This window comes from Gopherus evgoodei, chromosome 4, assembly GCF_007399415.2.
Source record: "Gopherus evgoodei ecotype Sinaloan lineage chromosome 4, rGopEvg1_v1.p, whole genome shotgun sequence".
Classification (NCBI taxonomy): domain Eukaryota; kingdom Metazoa; phylum Chordata; order Testudines; family Testudinidae; genus Gopherus; species Gopherus evgoodei.
Genome location: NC_044325.1, coordinates 22,125,926 through 22,143,793, shown reverse-complemented (window position 1 = coordinate 22,143,793; position 17,868 = coordinate 22,125,926). Strand labels below are relative to the sequence as shown.

Below are 17,868 nucleotides of genomic sequence, written 5' to 3'. Positions count from 1 at the left end.
GTCAGTCTTTTTTGCAAGCCAATGAAGCTTGAAAAAGTCTCCTTTTCCAGATTGTTCTTTTTAAAGAAATTAATAATCTAGGAACTGTCATACAAAAAACAGCCAAGAGAACATTAAGACTGCATGGATAGACATTCAGGAAATGCTAGTCAAATTCTGCCTTTCATTGCACATGAATTGTGGCCTTGCCTAGACTAGGATTTAAAGCTTTAATTTAGCTAATTTAGCACACATTAAAAGCAATGTACTTTATCTACATTATATTTCTCAAATAGGGTTGCCAGGCATCTGTTTTCTGACCGAATGCCTGGTTGAAAAAGGGACCCTGGTGGCACCAGTCCCACGAGGCTCATCTCCAGGAAGACAAGTGGGATCCCACATGTGGTGGGAAGCAGAGACTGCCCAGAGCCAGAGGTGCACTGGAGTCCAGACAGGACGAGATAAACTGGTAGGTGGGGCCAGGGGGTAGAGAGGAGCCTTTGGTTGGCCGGTGGGCCAGCAAGTGGCGGGTGGGGGGGAGCTAGGGGGCTAGCAGGATCTCAGAACACAGTGCATGCAGAGCTGGCTGGGCCCCTTCTGAGCATGGGCCCGGCTCCATGGCAACGCTGGCGTCGTTGTAAACCCAGCACTGGATGGAGGGGAATGGGCTGAAGTGATGCAGAGACTGAAGAGACAGAGCTGATTGGGAGGTTGGAAGCAAAATTAATTGCTGGGCAAGGGATGGGCAGATGGGGGAGGGAAACCTGCAGCAGGGGCCAAAAATCATTTTACCCAATAAATCTGGGAGCTTGGGCAATGCTAAATGTGCCTCACACATTGGGGATGGGGCTTTCCAAAGTCCGAGCGGAACAAGCCAATGCGACCCTCTGGAAAAATCTCACCACTTCTGGGGGCTGCTGCATGATTTTTGAACTGAAGCTGGCAGTTTTGCTCACGGCCAAGCTTTGTTTTGGTCACCGAGGTCAGCCCAAGCTAGAGGCGGAGTAGGGAGAGGAGCTGTCCCTGCTCTTCCCGTCCCGCAGCAACTGGGGCGCAGTGGTCAAAATGAACGTGTCTAACCGTTATGTCCCCTGCCCAGCAGGAGTCTGGTCCTGGCTCATCCGCCAAGCTGCCCCTGCCTGCGGGGGAGTCTTTCCCACATATGACCAGCAGAGGGGGCTGTGCTAAGCTGCTCCTCGCCACTCTCCTGCGGCTGCCCCGCGCTGCAATAGGAGGGTGAAGGCTGCAGCTGCCCCTGCCCGGCCGGTCCTCGCGCTCTAGCCGGCGCACGCGCTCCCTCGCAAGCTCTCGAGCTTCTGCCCCCGCCGGGGGGGTGACGTCATGGATTTGGTCGTGGAGCATTGTGGGTCGGGAGGGGCCGCCATTTTCGGTAGGGCGGAGCGAGTCGCACAGGCTGGGAGCCGGGAAGGGGGCGCGCGGCGGCGGCGACGACTCATTGCCCGTAACTGTCAGTGCCGCTCCCGCGGGAGGGGTCTTGAGTCGGCAGCTATAGTAGCTCCCAGGGCAGCCGGCGGGCGCGGAGGCCGCCGGGGCTGGTGGTGGTGCCGCCCCGCTCCCTCTGACATCCCCTCCGGTTCCTTCCCGGGGTGAGCGGCCCCGGCCGCCTCGCCAAGCCCTGCGCGCATCGCCGCAGCCTGCAGCACCCGAGCGGTGAGTGAGGGAGGGGAAGAGGCCGGCTGTGGCCAAGCCCTGCGCCTAAGCCCTGTGCCTGTCTGGAGCGGTGAGGGAGGGTGATGGGACACGGGGTGGTGTACGGGGAGGGGATATGGGGGGCCGAGCCCTGTGCCTGTCCCTGTCCCTGTCTGGAGCGGTGAAGGAGGGTGATGGGGTATGGGGGGCCGAGCCCTGTTCCTGTCTGGAGCGGTGAAGGAGGGTGATGGGACATGGGGAGGGGATATGGGGGGCCGAGCCCTGTCCCTGTCTGGAGCGGTGAAGGAGGGTGATGGGACATGGGGAGGGGATATGGGGGGCCGAGCCCTGTCCCTGTCTGGAGCGGTGAAGGAGGGTGATGGGACATGGGGAGGGGATATGGGGGGCCGAGCCCTGTCCCTGTCTGGAGCGGTGAGGGAGGGTGATGGGACACGGGGTGGTGTATGGGGAGGGGATATGGGGGGCTGAGCCCTGTGCCTGTCGTGGGCTGGAGCGGTGAGGGAGGGTGATGGGACATGGGGAGGGAATATGGGGGGCTGAGCCCTGTGCCTGTCGTGGGCCGGAGCGGTGAGGGAGGGTGATAGAGCGTGATGTGGTGTATGGAAAGGTTGTGGGGTATTGGGTGGGGGTGGGTTGTGCAGTGAGGGAGCAGGAGGTGGTTGACTGGGTGGGGTTAGCCTTTGTTTTGCTATTTTCCTTGAGCATTGAACCTCACCTCCTTTCCCTTCTCCCATGACACAAACAGAACAAAAGGCTGGGCAGGTCCTGTTGGCCTGCTGGTCCTTCTGTAGCTCATGGTTACAGCCAGCCCCTTCAGCGTGTGTCTGTCAATCCAGTTAATCGTAACATGCTCTGGCAGTGACTGTACTGATGACTCTGCTGAGGAGATGCTGAGAGGAGGGGATCCTGTTTGCCTGGATTGCCATCAGCTTTGCTTTATTCCTCTTCCTTTCTTGCTCTTTCCTGGCTTCCCCCAATGCTGCACTTTGGGGTTGAGGATGCCCAGGGAATAAACCCTGCACAGAGTTGTGGAACAAAGAGTAGCTATTCCCTTTCCCACCTCTTTCTTCTAATGTGTTTGTTTGCAGGGTGGATAGATGGGTCGGTTGGTTGCTAGTTCCGAAATAGTGTGAAAGAACAGTTGTGACAGCCCTAATGCCATTTTCTTGTGTGCTGACTGGTTTTATACATTACAGGGGCACCAGTCATGGTATAGATTGTCATCATTATAAACCTCTCTATTTTCAAGCTTTAAGACTGTGTATGAGGTCTTGGCCCCAGGAGCTAACAACGGTTAGGAGATTTTAAAACAAACCAAAACACAACTCTTCAATAAGCTATACTTAATGTGAGCAAAATAATGGTAATACACACTAGGTTTTGTAGCTTCATAGATTGTTAGTTACTGTTCTGGTTAGTCTCTTTCCCCCGTCTCCGCTCCCAAATTTATTCCATTTAAGGATTTGTGACTTTTTTTTCCCCAGGTGACATATTAGCTGACCAATATGTGCATTGGCATATTCAATTTAATAAATTCTCAAAACAAAGATGTAAGAGCTCCTTGCATTTCTGTAGTATTAATTGTTCTGGGTATCTTGAGCATCATATCTGGATGACTAAAGGGATTGTATCATATAGATTAAGTCCACAGTGAATAATTAAAAAAAATCACAGAAGTATATGTTTCTATTTTAATTTTTTTCTTTTATTTTAAACTTTTCTCTGTAGTGTTTGAAAACTGAACATAACAGTAATTCAAAAAGCAAAACTGACTAGAAACAAATATGAAATTTGTTTGCATTGTTTAAAGTGAGAAATAAAAAAGGAAGCAGATATCCTAGATAGTATAAATTAATTTACATTTTCATTTTTAAATATGGAAGATATTTTAAGTATCTTTGCTTTTTAGTAATATTATATTAACCTGTAGTTGCAATGACAGTAGGACCAGGCGTGGGATGGCATTTTGTTTGAAGGATGTCTCATTTATTTTTGGTCATGGACACAATTTGCATGGGAAACATACATCCAGATTAGCACAAAAGGACATGCTTTAAAAATCTTGCCAGATACAAACCATTGTAAAAAAAAGTTGGCTACAATTTTGAGTTTAGCTTTGATTCAAAAGTCTTATTTGGCAAATAATTTTATTTTAATTGATTATTAATTCCATAGCTGAGGTACAACATGACTGAAGATAACATAGCCAGAGGACTAATGATAGTATTGAGTTCAGCATTCATGCACAGGGTAGATTTGTTTTAAATCACTAGTCAGGAGGACTTGATCTAATCATGGATTTCTACGTAAAAGTGCATTCTTGTTGATTGTTATAATCTTAATACATATTCTTCACAACTCAGAGATAGGTTTCATTTTTAGAAGGTACACACTATACAATTTTTAAAGGATTTATTTTGAAAACTTTTCAGATTAATTTTAGAGCTATATCAGAAAATGAATGAATGGTTATTTAATTTACCAAAGGTAATTGAAGCAGATATTTATGAAGTCTTTGGGAGGTGATCACCAAGTCAAGAAGTTAATTATTAGTATTTGGAGGATTTTCTTGGCATGCTGTATTAGGAGGAGAACATCACCAGACAGACATGTACATTGTTTTATTTAACTAAAACAACAACATTATGTATTCTGGATTTTTTTCTTCTAACAGCAAACATATAATATTTTAACAAAACAAGCAAATGAATTTTTGAATTTAGTTAAACATTAAAGTTTTTTTAAAATCAGATTTGTTTTTGTTAAAATTGTTTTTAACTAAAATAGTTAAATAAAAAAAAAATCCAGAAATTAAATCAACTATGTCAGCCTGGTGAACATGAGAAACTTCAAGTATTAGCTTCTGCAGCTAACTCAATTGTCTACACCTTCATTTTCCTGTTTGTTCATAATCTGGAAAAGAAAAACAAGCTTTCCTGCTTTTTCAGATCCCAAATGATTTCTCAGTTTGGAATGAATTAGTCCAGAGGAAGAAAATGTTCTTTCTACACTGTCAGAAGAAACTACTGCTGTTAAAAGTTAGATTATCACTTCAACGGTCTCTGAATCCAAGTGCCTAAGTGACTTCCATCAGTTCGCTGGTGTGACTTTCTTTAAAACATCATCAGCAAACATATATTTCTTGAATGGTTCACCCTTAGCTCTGAAGCTTATTATAGTTAGCATTATGGAGGGATGATTGCTGGATGTCCATGTCATAGCCAACTCCTCTTCTTCAGCAGTTAAAGTTTGACCCTGGTATCAAGTATTGAGAATATTTGCAAGAAAATGAACTGGAGATAGTGCTTGTCTCTCTCTCTCTTTTTTTTTTAATGCTTGTAATTTAACTCTGTCATTGCATATTTCTCTTTTTAAGATCTCATTCAGTTCCTTCCAAATTTCAACAGCGTCAGCAATAAAACAGCTATTTCCCTGCATTTTGTTCAAGGCTATAGGCTTCAGGGTACTCAGCATGTGTTCAACATTTCTCTTAAGGCTAATGCTGAGAACTTTGACTGTGACAGTGCCATCAATTTTTTCACGATTTTGTTCACAAACTGTCATCAGATTAGGACAGTTATTGATATAGTGCTCAAAAGAGTCCACTACTGAGTTCCATTGCACGTGTTGTGGGGGAGTTAGCTTGGTTCCTCCCCCTTTTTTTAGAGCAGCTGCTGCAAAGTGGTTGGTTGTTATGGAAGTATTTTGCTATTTCAACAACATTAGCCTTTGTTTCTGGAACACTGAAATCTTTGGCTAGGTGGTGCATCAAATGAGCACTGCAACCGTATGTTATTAGCTTGGAATTCTCTTCACTCTCTTCTAAATAATTTCTTCTCATCTTGGATACGTTTGCAGCATTGTCTGTGACCAAGCTGCATATTAGACATTTGAATTTTTGTCACAGTTTGTTATAGCTTTTACTGCTACTTTTTGTAAGTATTCTGCTATGTGTGCATTTCCTGATGTATCAGTTGTTTCTGTAAGGAAGACATTCCCTTCTTCTGTTGTCACACAAACACATGCAACAGGATCATTGTGGACATTGCTCCACCCATCAAGACTCAGGTTAACAATTTCACATTTTAGACCTTTTGCACACTGCACAATTTCTCTTTCATACACTTTATCCAGCAATTTGCCTACGACATCTGCTCTGGGTGGACTGTATCCTGGTCTTAATGGCTGAACCACGTTAATGATGTGTGGGTTCTCAATCATATGGAAAGGAGAGTTTGTGGCATAAACAAACCAGGCAACTTTTTCCTCAATCACCTCTTTTTTTAGTCTGCTGGTTCTTATCACAAATTTAGCTGTGGTGGTTTCTGGATGATGGAGTTTTTTGTTTGTTTGTTGCCACAGGTGATATACTGTGGCTATGTGACATGCATGATGTGACTGAAACACTATCATTGGCAGATAACACTGAAACTATAGAAAATAATGGTGATCTTGTAGTTGGATAGTCTTCAGAATCCTGTATGTTGAGGATGAATTCTCCTAAACAAAACAAGTCAGTGCAGTTATTTAATTATTACCATGCTGCTCATTTAGTATTACCCATTGCGTTCACTGACACTCAGTAATACTTTAAAGGTGAAATTGTGACAGGAAGATCTGCCTATTTCAGCTATCTATTTTTTATCACAACTGCATCAAAAATGATAGTACGATAGAGTAACAACTATAGTTTTTGCTCAAACATGAGAATTCAAGAATAGTCCAGAAGGAAGACAGGCAAGAAAGAAGTATGAAATAAAAAAGTTTACCAACCTGAAGATCCTGCATGTTCAGACATGTTCCTTTTGTCATCTTCAATCTTCCTCCTGAGAAGGAACGCTTCTCATGTTGTTTCATTTGGATAACCAGGCCTTGTGTTTCTTTATTGCACTGTTTGCATTTTGCAAGCATGCCTGTCTTACCCACAGGTAGAGGAACTTCATTAAAATATTCCCAAACTAGGTCTCTTTTACGGAATGCTGCCATTATAGGTTTTTCCCTTCTTGTGAGAGAATGGTATGGTTGATCTCAAATCAATGAAGGCTACGCTCAGAAAGGCCTCAAGATTTCTGGAGTATGCTGCTCAAACAGTTTCACTTTTGTTTCTACTGCCTGTCCCTCTCTTCTCACATTTATCTCCAGACTTCTTCTCCTTGTCCAGATCTATTCCACCCCCAACAATCTTCTATTCACTGAACTTTTTGAAACTTTTCACTTTTAGAGAGAGGTAAGGGATTGACTCTGTGTACACAAATTTGCAGAGGGACAATAGAGTTGAGGTCTGTTATTGCTTACCTCTGTATGTTTGTTTAAAAACATTTTTGCGGTTAACAAGCATGTTATCTCTGGAGAGACAAATCCACAGTTTGAGAACTGCAAAACTAAGCATCTCTGATGGTATCTTCTAGGCTGAGCATTGAGTCCAATTGGATAGATAGAAAGATTAACCTAAATAATCTATACAGAAGCACCTGGAATTCCATAAAATTGGGTCCCTAATCCATGAACTATTAGAACTCATTTACAAAACTTTTCTTAAATGTTACATGAATATATTGTCTCATACTGTAGAATTCAAATTTATAATCCTTATTCCATGATGAGATATCTTTGAGCTATAATGTATCTTAATTAAAACTATCTTTATATAGTTTTTTTCCTCAAAAAGCATTTTATCAAAAAAATCCTGTTTATTTAAAAAATCATTGGTTTTTATCCACCCTATTCATGGATAATTGAGAGGAAGCAGATCCATTAGATGAAACTGAGCACAAGATCTTAATGTTTTTTTCAGTCAGCAGAACAGTTCTTTAGTTAACACGTTGCTTAACAGGAAATTGCTGTGAAATGATTGCAAATTTGGAGAAGTATTAGACTCAGTACTCTATCACATTCAGAACTGTTCAGATAATGCAGAACCATATGGGGAAGGGCAGAGAATTACAATAGTCAATTCCTCAAAGTCACACAAGAATGCAGTATCACTTCTGCATCATGTTGCAGTTAAAAAATTTGGAAATTTTTCCATTCCTCAGACCAAGTGGAAATGACAGTCTCCTTTTTCCTTGTAACGACATTGCATAGCTGTAGGTTAGACTCTTGATCCTAGCTAAAATGATTCTCCTGCACTTACAAAGCAGCTTTCCTTTTATTGGTGTAGAAAAATACAATGATTTGCAGTATATTGTGAAATTCTCACAGAAAAGTAATTATGGTCACTCATGTCCTCTCAAGATAAATTCTATTTTTTATCAAAACTAAGACTTAAAGCATCATTAATATGCAGACTAATCTCTGATCACATGCCTTATTACACAAACATCACACTCAAATGCAGATTTTTTTTACCTTCACAATAGACTTCCTTTCTCTTGCAGCATAAAGCCTCCCACAATATATAAAGCAATTTCTCAAAGTCAAACTCAAATTCAGGTGACCTAATTAAGGTAATATCAGACTTTCCAAGTAAAATTATATTGGTGATGTATTAATCTTTCTGAGGTAGCAGTTAAGGTTGTACAGTAGACTATTGCACCATTCATAATAAGTAACTCAACAATGATCCATAGTCAGTACATGATTGACCAGAGAGATGTGGATTACCCGTTGTATTCTAATGATCACTTAGATCAGCTGAGATGCCTCTGTTGACATTCCCTACATGTGCACTCCTGGGAACTTGAATTGGACATCTTCTGTGAGTTGGTTCCGAGAACTGGAGAAAGAACCACCTATGGATCCTTGAATGATGCAAGGCACAACTTTTATTTCTACAATGTGTTGTGTGAGAAATTTTACTGACTCAAGATAAGGTATTTGTCTCCAGTAACTTAATCTATATTAGACAGATAACAAAAGAAATAAAGGGTGAGGACAGGCAAACCTCTACAGAAAAGATGCAGCTCCAGAGCCCAAGATTATCTATCCAGGGGCTATCTTTTATTGGACCAATATATGTTGATGAGAGAGTCACGCTTTTGATCTTACACAAAAGAGCTCTGTGTAAGCTCAAAAGGTTGTCTCTCTCACCAATAGAAGTTGGTCCAATACAAGATAATACCTCATATCTAAATACCGATATCAAAGAATTTAACTAGGCAGGTTGGTTATATCTGTCATGCTGCACAAGGGGTGGGATTATACAATAGCAGTGAGCCACACCATATTTAAGGGTACAGCCTTATAACACATTCCATAAAATTGTTTTAAAAGGTTAGCATTACATCACTCAAACTCAAACATGACAAGAAAGGATGTTTACTTTGAATGTCAGTTAATCGGATCACAAGATACCAGTACACCTTCATCAAAAAGATAAAATAAAGCTGGAAAAAAACATTTATATATTGCAAAATTAGATAGATTGTCTGCACTATTCTCTACTAAAGACACTTCTGTCAAAACCCTATCTCCTTATTTAAACCTCAAAACATAAGGTTGTGAAACCCACAAGGTTATTAGATCTTAAATAAAAAATTTCAGTTTAAAAAAGTAAATTGGTTCTGATTGGTAGGTTTTGTTCTTCTTATCAACTGCAACTACATCTCAGAATATAAACTCACTCAATTTACTATCCACCTCACAGAAAACATGGATGTACTAGTTTGCTGTAGGACTCAAGATGTCGGGTGACATTTCAGCATAGGCAAGAAGTGCAGATACTTAATTTTTAATCTTAGACTATTAGATCTGCCACTGAAGATCAATTTGTGAGCAAAATATCTGTGACTATCTTAAAACTTTTGATCAAATTTTTTTTCCATCTAACCCAGTTTACAAATAATAATTTGAAGCATGTAGCACTACGATTATAAAATGTTAAACGGAGACAAAGATATAATTAAGTCTATAAGAAAAATAGAATACGATAAAGTATCCCATCTTGTCTTTATGAATTTTTGTGACAATTTGTTTAATAGTGTAATACAACAAAGGAAATGTAAATACAACTTACTGCTGTGTAATCACTTAATTGTTGGTTTCCTACACATGTGAACTTAATCTGCATATATACAAGCGTTTTTAGGACTTTTAAAACTGTCATCATTGGTTCATTAACACACACATACTGTGTGGAGCATTAAGCTGTCCAATACAGTGGCGATTATTTTTTAAATAAATCTTGTTCTGTATTAAACAATTGAAGACAGCCATGCTTTTTTTTCAAGTATGCATCAGTGTGGATTCCACCGTAGGGGTGCAGAAACGCAAGATCAGAGTCTTTTGAATGGTAGTGTTGGTCAGGGCTCTGCAAGTGCCTTGTGCCTCCATATGCCTCTGTATGAGGGTATAAAGGTCTGAGAGGCTATGAACTTCTCTGTTCTCTCTTACTGCCTGTGGTAGTGTCAAGGTTCCTCCCCCACTCTGAACTTTAGGGTACAGATGTGGGGACCTGCATAAACACTTCTGAGCTTAACTACCAGCTTAGATCTGGGTTCACTGCCACCATCCAGATACCTCAGTGTCTGGAACACCCTCTTTCCCCTCAAAACCTTCCCCTCCCTGGGGAGCCCTGAGAGGCTTTTTCACCAACACAGATCCTTGGATCTTAACACAAGGAGAATTTAACCATCCCGCCCTCCTTTCCCACCAATTCCTGGTGAGTCCAGATCCAATCCCCTTGGATCTTTAAACAAGGAAAAATCAATCAGGTTCTTAAAAAGAAAGCTTTTAATTAAAGAAAAAGGTAAAAATCATCTCTGTAAAATCAGGATGGAAAATACTTTACAGGATAATCAGATTCATATAGCCCATAGGAGCCCCCTCTAGCCTTAGGTTCAAAGTTACAGCAGACAGAGGTAAAATCCTCTCAGCAAAAAGATCACAAGTTGAGAAAATAAAAATAAGACTAACACGCCTTGCCTGGCTGTTACTTAGAAGTTTGAAACATGAGAGACTGGTTCAGAAAGATTTGGAGAGCCTGGACTGATGTCTGGTCTCTCTTAGTCCCAAGAGCGAACAACCCCCAAAACAAAGAGCACAAACAAAAGACCCCCCCCCCATGATTTGAAAGTATCTTGTCCCCTTATTGGTCCTTTGGGTCAGGTGTCAGCCAGGTTTACTGAGCTTTTTAACCCTTTACAGGTAAAAGGATTTTTGTGTTTTTGGCCATAAGGGATTTTATAGTATTGTACACAGGAGGGCTGTTCCCTTCCCTTTATAGTTATGACAGGCAGTGAGATGGCACTCAAGGAGTATCCCAGCCCACTGCTCTCTTTCGAGTAAAACTGTTTTTCAACATTGTGGGACAAATCTTATCTGCCCACTCTTATTGAATGTTTAAACAAAGAAACAGAAATAAGAAAAGAAGATTGGTGACCCCTACCGGCATACCCTTTTATGTACAGCAGGGTGAGATGCTTCATTCCAGCTACCACCTCTCATGGCAGACTCAAAACCTTCAGGGTTCAAACTCTGCCCCTACTGTGATTGTCTGATTCCTGCCAAGGATGGATATAGCCAGTGCTTTTTGTGCCTAGGGGAGAGCCACATCCCAGATAGGTCCTCTTTAGGACCTGCAAAATGAAAGCTGAAACTGCATCTGGTAGAGCAGTCTATTTGGGTCTCTTTGAACCCAAACATGCTCATTGCCAGAGCAAGTCTGGATAAACCAGGCCAGCACTCCCTCGAGTGCACATCATACCCTGGGATTGAGCAGTGCTGGCACCAGTCACTTTGACGTTGATCACCTCAACGTTGGTGAAATCCTCAGCTTCAAAAACCTCTGCACTGACAACTTCGGCACTAATGGCCCCAGAGGCTGCATTAGCCACCCCAGTGCTGGCTCTGTAATGAATAAAGCCAGCATCTGTATCCACAGAAAGGTGACTATAAATCATAGAATTGCATGTAGCAGAGACGTAGCTCCAAACTCGAAGGAAAGTCTCAAAATGAGGATGTGAAACATCACTTCTCCAAGACAGTGTGTGTAAATCCTCATTCAGAACTGGAGCGGCACAGGGAATGAGGGGCTGGGTGCTAACTCGCATGTTTATGATGGAATCTAGCAAGGGCCCAATAAAAAGGAGGAATCTGTATCACTTTTTTGAGACATTTGTAGTGCTGAAGAGGCAACTGAAACCAATATTATAGTCCTCATAATCAAAGTGTGCCTTGATGGGATGAGGCTGGGATCCCTCTGCTGTCTTTAGAGAGTAACCATAAGGAGAGTACCATGGAGCCCTGGGGTTCGGCCCTGGGGCTTGAGTGGCACTGGGCTGGCCAGTCCCAACCAGGTCAGTACTCAGGTGGTGTGCCAACTTGGCCATAATGGCCCTATTGGGAACTGATGTCCCATGTGTCCAAAAGCAAATCATCCTCCCATGCTTCCAGAAAGAGATGGAGATTCTGTTCCCCAGTGGCTTTGCTAGCCAATATCAGGGGGTAGCCATGTTAGTCTGTAGCCACAAAAACAACAAGGAGTCCGATGGCACCTTAAAGACTAACAGATTTATTTGGGCATAAGCTTTCATGGGTAAAAAAACCTCACTTCTTCAGATGCATGTAATGAAAGTTACAGATGCAGGCATTATATTATGATACATGAAGAGAAGGGAGTACCTTGCAAGTGGAAGAACCTGTGCTGACAGGGCCAATTCAGTCAGCGTGGATGTAGTCCACTCCCAGTAATAGATGAGGAGGTGTCAGTTCCAGGAGAGGCAAAGCTGCTTCTGTAATGAGCCAGCCACTCCCAGTCGCTATTCAAGCCCAGATTAATGGTGTTAAATTTGTAAATGAATTGCTAGCCAGGCAACCCTCACCAGAAGCAGACATGCGTCCCAAAAGCAGAGAACAAAAGAGGGATTACATTAACCTCCACTTAAAGGAGTTGTTCTTATTGACAGATGAGGCGGTTTCACCAACCCCAACATTGGCAATTGATGACTTCAAAGATTTGTTGGACCTCCTATCACATATTGTGGAGACCCTGGATGTTGAGATTTTATTTATACAAGAAAAATATCAAACTTTTTAATTTTCTGAGCCCCACTGTGCTGGCCAGAATTGCCCTCCCGATAACAAGAGCATCCTGGAACGAGCTAAAGGATTGCACAAACCTCAGTCACTTCTCCCAATATTTTCTAATCCCAAAGAAGAAAGATGTTTTGTCTTATGCTTGAACTGAGGAGAGTGAACAATACATATACCACCTCGCATTCAAGATGGTAACACTTGCCTCTTTTATCCTATCACAGATGATAGAGTATGTAGGAGCCTGGTTGGCAAATGTGTACCTTCCTGAAGACAGGTTACCACTGGGGCCGTCAAATGATTAAAAAAATTAATGGCGGTTAATTTCACTGTTTAATAGAATACCATTTCTCTAATTAGTTTTGGATATTTTCTCCATTTTCAAATATATTGGTTTCAGTTACAACACAGAATACGAAGTGTACAGTGCTCAATTTATATTTATTTTTTATTACAATTATCTGTACTGTAAAAGCAAGTGTGTTTTTCAATTAACCTAATACAAGTACTGTAGAGCAATCCCTTTATCATGATAGTAGAACTTACAAATGTAGAATTGTGTACAAAAAATAACTGCACTCAAAAACAAAACAATGTAAAACTTTAGAGCCTACAAGTCGGTCAGTCCTACTTCTTGTTTGTCTGAGTGATTGGCTGAACAAGTTTGTTTACATTTGCAGGAGGTAATGCTGCCAACTTCTTGATTTACAATATCACCTGAAAGAGAGAACAGATGTTCGCATGGCACTGTTGTAGCCAGAGTTGCAAGATATTTATGTGCCAGATGCACTAAAGATTCATTTGTCCCTTCATGCTTTGACCACTTTCCAGAGGACATATGTCCATGCTGATGATAGGTTCTGCTCGATAACCATCCAAAGCAGTAAGGACCAACACATGTTCATTTTCATCATCTGAGTCAGATGGCACCAGCAGACAGGTTGATTCTCTTTTTTGGTGGTTCGGGCTCTGTAGTTTCCGCGTTGGAGTGTTGCTCTTTGAAGACTTCTGAAAGCATGCTCTACATCTCGTGTTTCTCAGATTTTTGAAGGTATGTCAGATTGTTAAACCTTGGGTCGAGTGAGATGTCTATCTTTAGAAATCTCACGTGGGTACCTTCTTTGTGTTTTGTTGGATCTACAGTGAAAGTGTTCTTAAAATGAACAACATGTGCTGGGTCATTATCCGGGACTGCTATAACATGAAATATATGGCAGAATGCGGGTAAAACAGCATAGGAGACATATGATTCTCCCCCAAGGAGTTCAGTCACAAATTTAATTAATACATTATTTTTTTAACGAGCATCATCAGCATGGAAGCATATCTTCTGGAATGGTGACCGAAGCATGAAGGGGCATATGAATGTTTAGCATAACTGGCACATAAGTACCTTGCAGTGCCAGCTACAGAAGTGCCATACAAATGCCTGTCCTCACTTTCAGGTGACGTAAATAAGAAGCGGCCAGCATTATCTCCTGTAAATGTAAACAAACTTGTTTGTCTCAGCAATTGGCTGAATGAGAAGTAGGCCTCAGTGGACTTGTAGATAAAGGTTTACATTGTCGTTTTTTTTGAGTGCAGTTATGTAATAAAAAAAAATCTACATTTGTAAGTTACTCTTATGCAATAAAGAGATTGCACTACAGTACTTGTATGAGGTAAATTGAAAAATAGTATCTCTTTTGCCATTTTACAGTGCAAATATTTGTAATAAAAATAACATAAATAAGAATTGTCAACTTTGTATACTGTGTAATTTAAATCAATATATTTAAAAATGTAGAAAAACATTCAAAAATATTAAATTTGAATTGGTATTCTGTTGTTTAACAGTGCGATTAAAACTGTGATTAATTGTGATTAATTTGTTTGGTGATTGATTTTTTTTAGTTAATCGCATGAGTTAACTGCGATTATTTGACAGCCCTAGTTCCCACCAATGCAGTTGCTAAGTGAGGAAGAGAGATCAAATGCCTTAAAAGGGCTTTGAGCCCTTTTGTGCCCATCCATATCCAGGGATTCTGGTTGCTTCAGCAGTACAAGAAAAATTTAAGTCCCCTAAAGGCATGTCTAAGAACAAAGATCCAAAAAGTTTGGAATTATTTGGATGCAAGGCATATTCATCAGCGTCACTACAATTTTGGGTGGCAAACTACCAAGTCTTGAACACAAAATGCAATTTCCTCACTTAAGAAGAGAGTGACTCTTTCATATCTAAAATCTGCAGGAGAACAGGGATGAGCTGAATGAGATCATTATGGAGGACTAGATGGTTGCGATAGCATCAGTACAGGTATCCATAGATGCAGATACAAAGTTGGTGGCTGTGGCCATCACAAGGACCTCATTGCTCCTGGCATCGAGCATACTACATGAGGTACAGACTACTACAGAGGAGGGAATGGAGCTGTTCAGTCAGAGAACTGATGAAGTGCTTCATTCCCTCCAGGACTCAAAGGCCACACTGTGGTCTGTGGGAATCTACCATCTTCTAATAGGAAACCCTACAAGTACCATCACCAGCAGAGGACACCATCCTACTTCTGGGTTCAATAATCAGAGTACCAGTGAAGAGAGAGGCTTAGGTACTCCAGTTGATGCCTATCTTCTGTCTCCTTGGTGAACTCTGCACCAGATTTGACTGGAGCACCAAGAGTTATGCTGCAGCATAGCTGGAGCCTGCCCCTACTTTCAGAAACTGCCTTGCCCCTTTTTACTGGGACTGGGCAACCATCACAGCTGACAAATGGGCATTAAACATCATTGTCCAAGACTATCTCATATTTCCCTTCCTTACCCTGTCCCTACTCATCCCTCTGCCCTCTCCCTCTTTAAGATACCGTTCTGATGAGAGAAATAGAAGTGGCCTAACTGCTTTGTCTGGGAGCCATAGAAGAGATACCACAGACATACAGGGGAGAAGGCTTCTACTCCCAATATTTCCTTATCCCAGAGAAGACAGGGGGTCGTTGTCTTATGCTAGAACTGAGACTGAACAATACATACACCACTTTACATTCAGGATTGTAACAGTTGCCTCTCTCATCCCATCACAGACAATATAGTTGCTGGATTAACTCCAGGTAGGAAGAGTGTACCTTCCCAAGGACAGGTTCCCACTGATGCAATTGGTATTTTTCAGGATATTATCAAACCCAACTAAGACGGTACGAATACCGTAGTATTTGTAGGCCATGTTAGTATGCCCTTATGTGGTGATTGCCAGATTTGAACTACAGCCGCTCCAACTCTGGCTCAGCTTGGTCTATTTCCCCAGTGAAAACTAACCAAACAAAAAGGTTGTGGTTCCATCTCTTGTCATTGCACATTTGTAGATTCCTTCCACCATCTCAGTTCTGCAGAGGGGTACTGTTTTCTGCTTCTGCCCTGATGAGGACTGCAATCACAGATGCGTTAGGGATAGCGTGGAGAGCACATGTGGACCATTTGCAGGAACCTCATCCCTAGAAGACCTGGGGGCCCCCATCAGTAATCGCAGAGCTCTAAGCAATTAGGTTAGTCTGCATAACCTTTCTAGCTAGTCTTCAAAACTCCACAGTGCAGCTCGTGACAGACAACACAACTGTGATGCGCTGTATAGACAAACGAGGAGGAGCATATTCACCTCTGCTCTGGAAGCTATCAAGTTCTGGACATGGGTGCTACTGTGATCCATAAATCCCTCAGTGCCAGCTGGCAAGGGTGTTAAAAGAATATCATGATCCTGGTGTTACCTTCTAGTTCACCGAAGAATATCATGTGAGATCTTAAATGAAAATCAGGGTTGTGCTGGTCATTAATGTAATTGTACAATGTATGTACTGCTGCTATGTAAGGAGTGTGTGTGTGTGTAACACACGTACACACACACACACCCCTCCTTACATAGTAGCAGTACATACATTGGTCAACTGTGGCATATGTATATATAAATATAATTGTACAATCAGCTGCTGATCCAGCTTCTGGCTTGCTGGACCTGTTTTGACAGGACCATTGCCAGAAACCCCATCCAGATCTCAAGTAACTGCTCTGCGTGTCTGTTGGCTGATTGAGTAACACGAACAGAGACTGCTCCATGCTGTCCATGAAATCCTGATACAGAACAGGAAAACGTTGAACAGAAGAAAGACTTATTAATCTAAATGGAAATAGTTTTTGATATGGGCAGCCCAGCATACTCTGGATCTGGTCCAGGCCTTGATACCAAAGATCCTCAGTTACCTGTTGCACTTCAAACTGGCCTTTCATTCAGTTCTGTCAAGGTCTACCTCGCAGCAATTTCTGTTTGATAGCTTCCTGAACAATCATACTCTGCTTTTTCTTGCTCAGTGTTGTTGAAGTTCCTCAAAGGGCTCTGGCATTTTTACTCACCAGTCAGAGAACCAACTCAGATAGTCCTCCCTGAGGCTCATAGAACCTTTCTTTTGAAATGTTTTGGAATGCATCTTGCACTACTGATTCTGAAAATGATATTCCTGGTGGCTGTCACTTCAGCCAGAAGAGTGAGTGATCTTAAGGTGGTTATGACTGAACCTCCCTATACAACTTTCCACAGGGATAAGGTGGTGCTAATACGTCACCCAAAATTCATCACCAGTGTGGTCTCACAATGTGATCTACCTCTTCCTGAAATGACACACTGCACTGGGGCGGGGGGGGAGAGTTGCACAGATAAGATGTCTGGACTTTACAAACTGTTCAGACAGTCTCCCCATCTATTTTAGTGGCTATAGCTGGGTGTTCTGAAGATCAGGCCATCGTCTCACAGAGAATATCCAGATGTATATGACAGCGTATCTCACTATTTCCAGTTAACATTTGTGTAACCCTCCCACCAAACATCAAGACTCTCTCCGCCAGAGCTCAAGTGACATCATCTACCTGCTTTAGGAATGTGCCAATATGAGAAATCACCAAAGCAGCAGCCTGAAGTAACCAGCTGACCTCTGTCTAGTAGTATGTTTCAGACTAAGCTGCAAAGTCCAATAACTAGTTTGCGTGAGCAGTAGTTTTTTCCATTGGCATCTGATTTACACAGCTGAGACTTCTCATTCCCATCCTGAGGGAATACTGCTTCAGTCACTTAACAGTAGAATCCACACTGATGCATACTTGAAGAGTACTTACTCTGTAGTAACTGTGGTTCTTCAAAATGTCAGTTTGGATCCCGCAACCCACCTATCCCTGCTTTTGGAGTCCTCAGCTAACACGTGCTTTGAATCATGAGGCAAATGAGGGAGG

General features: G+C 42.0%; 1 protein-coding gene across 6 annotated transcripts in view; it reads left to right on the top strand.

Moving 5' to 3' along the window:
* Positions 1-395: 395 nt before the first annotated feature.
* KLC1 (kinesin light chain 1) overlaps positions 396-17,868 on the top strand; it is an 83,354-nt gene continuing 65,881 nt past the window's right edge. For 5 of the 6 annotated variants that reach the window (XM_030558660.1, XM_030558661.1, XM_030558658.1 and 2 more), the window contains exon 1: positions 1,377-1,650. The gene's annotated coding sequence lies outside the window, so the exon portion shown is untranslated. Of the gene's footprint in view, positions 449-1,376; positions 1,651-17,868 lie in introns of those variants that run through there. The other variant, XM_030558659.1, reaches the window with a different exon arrangement.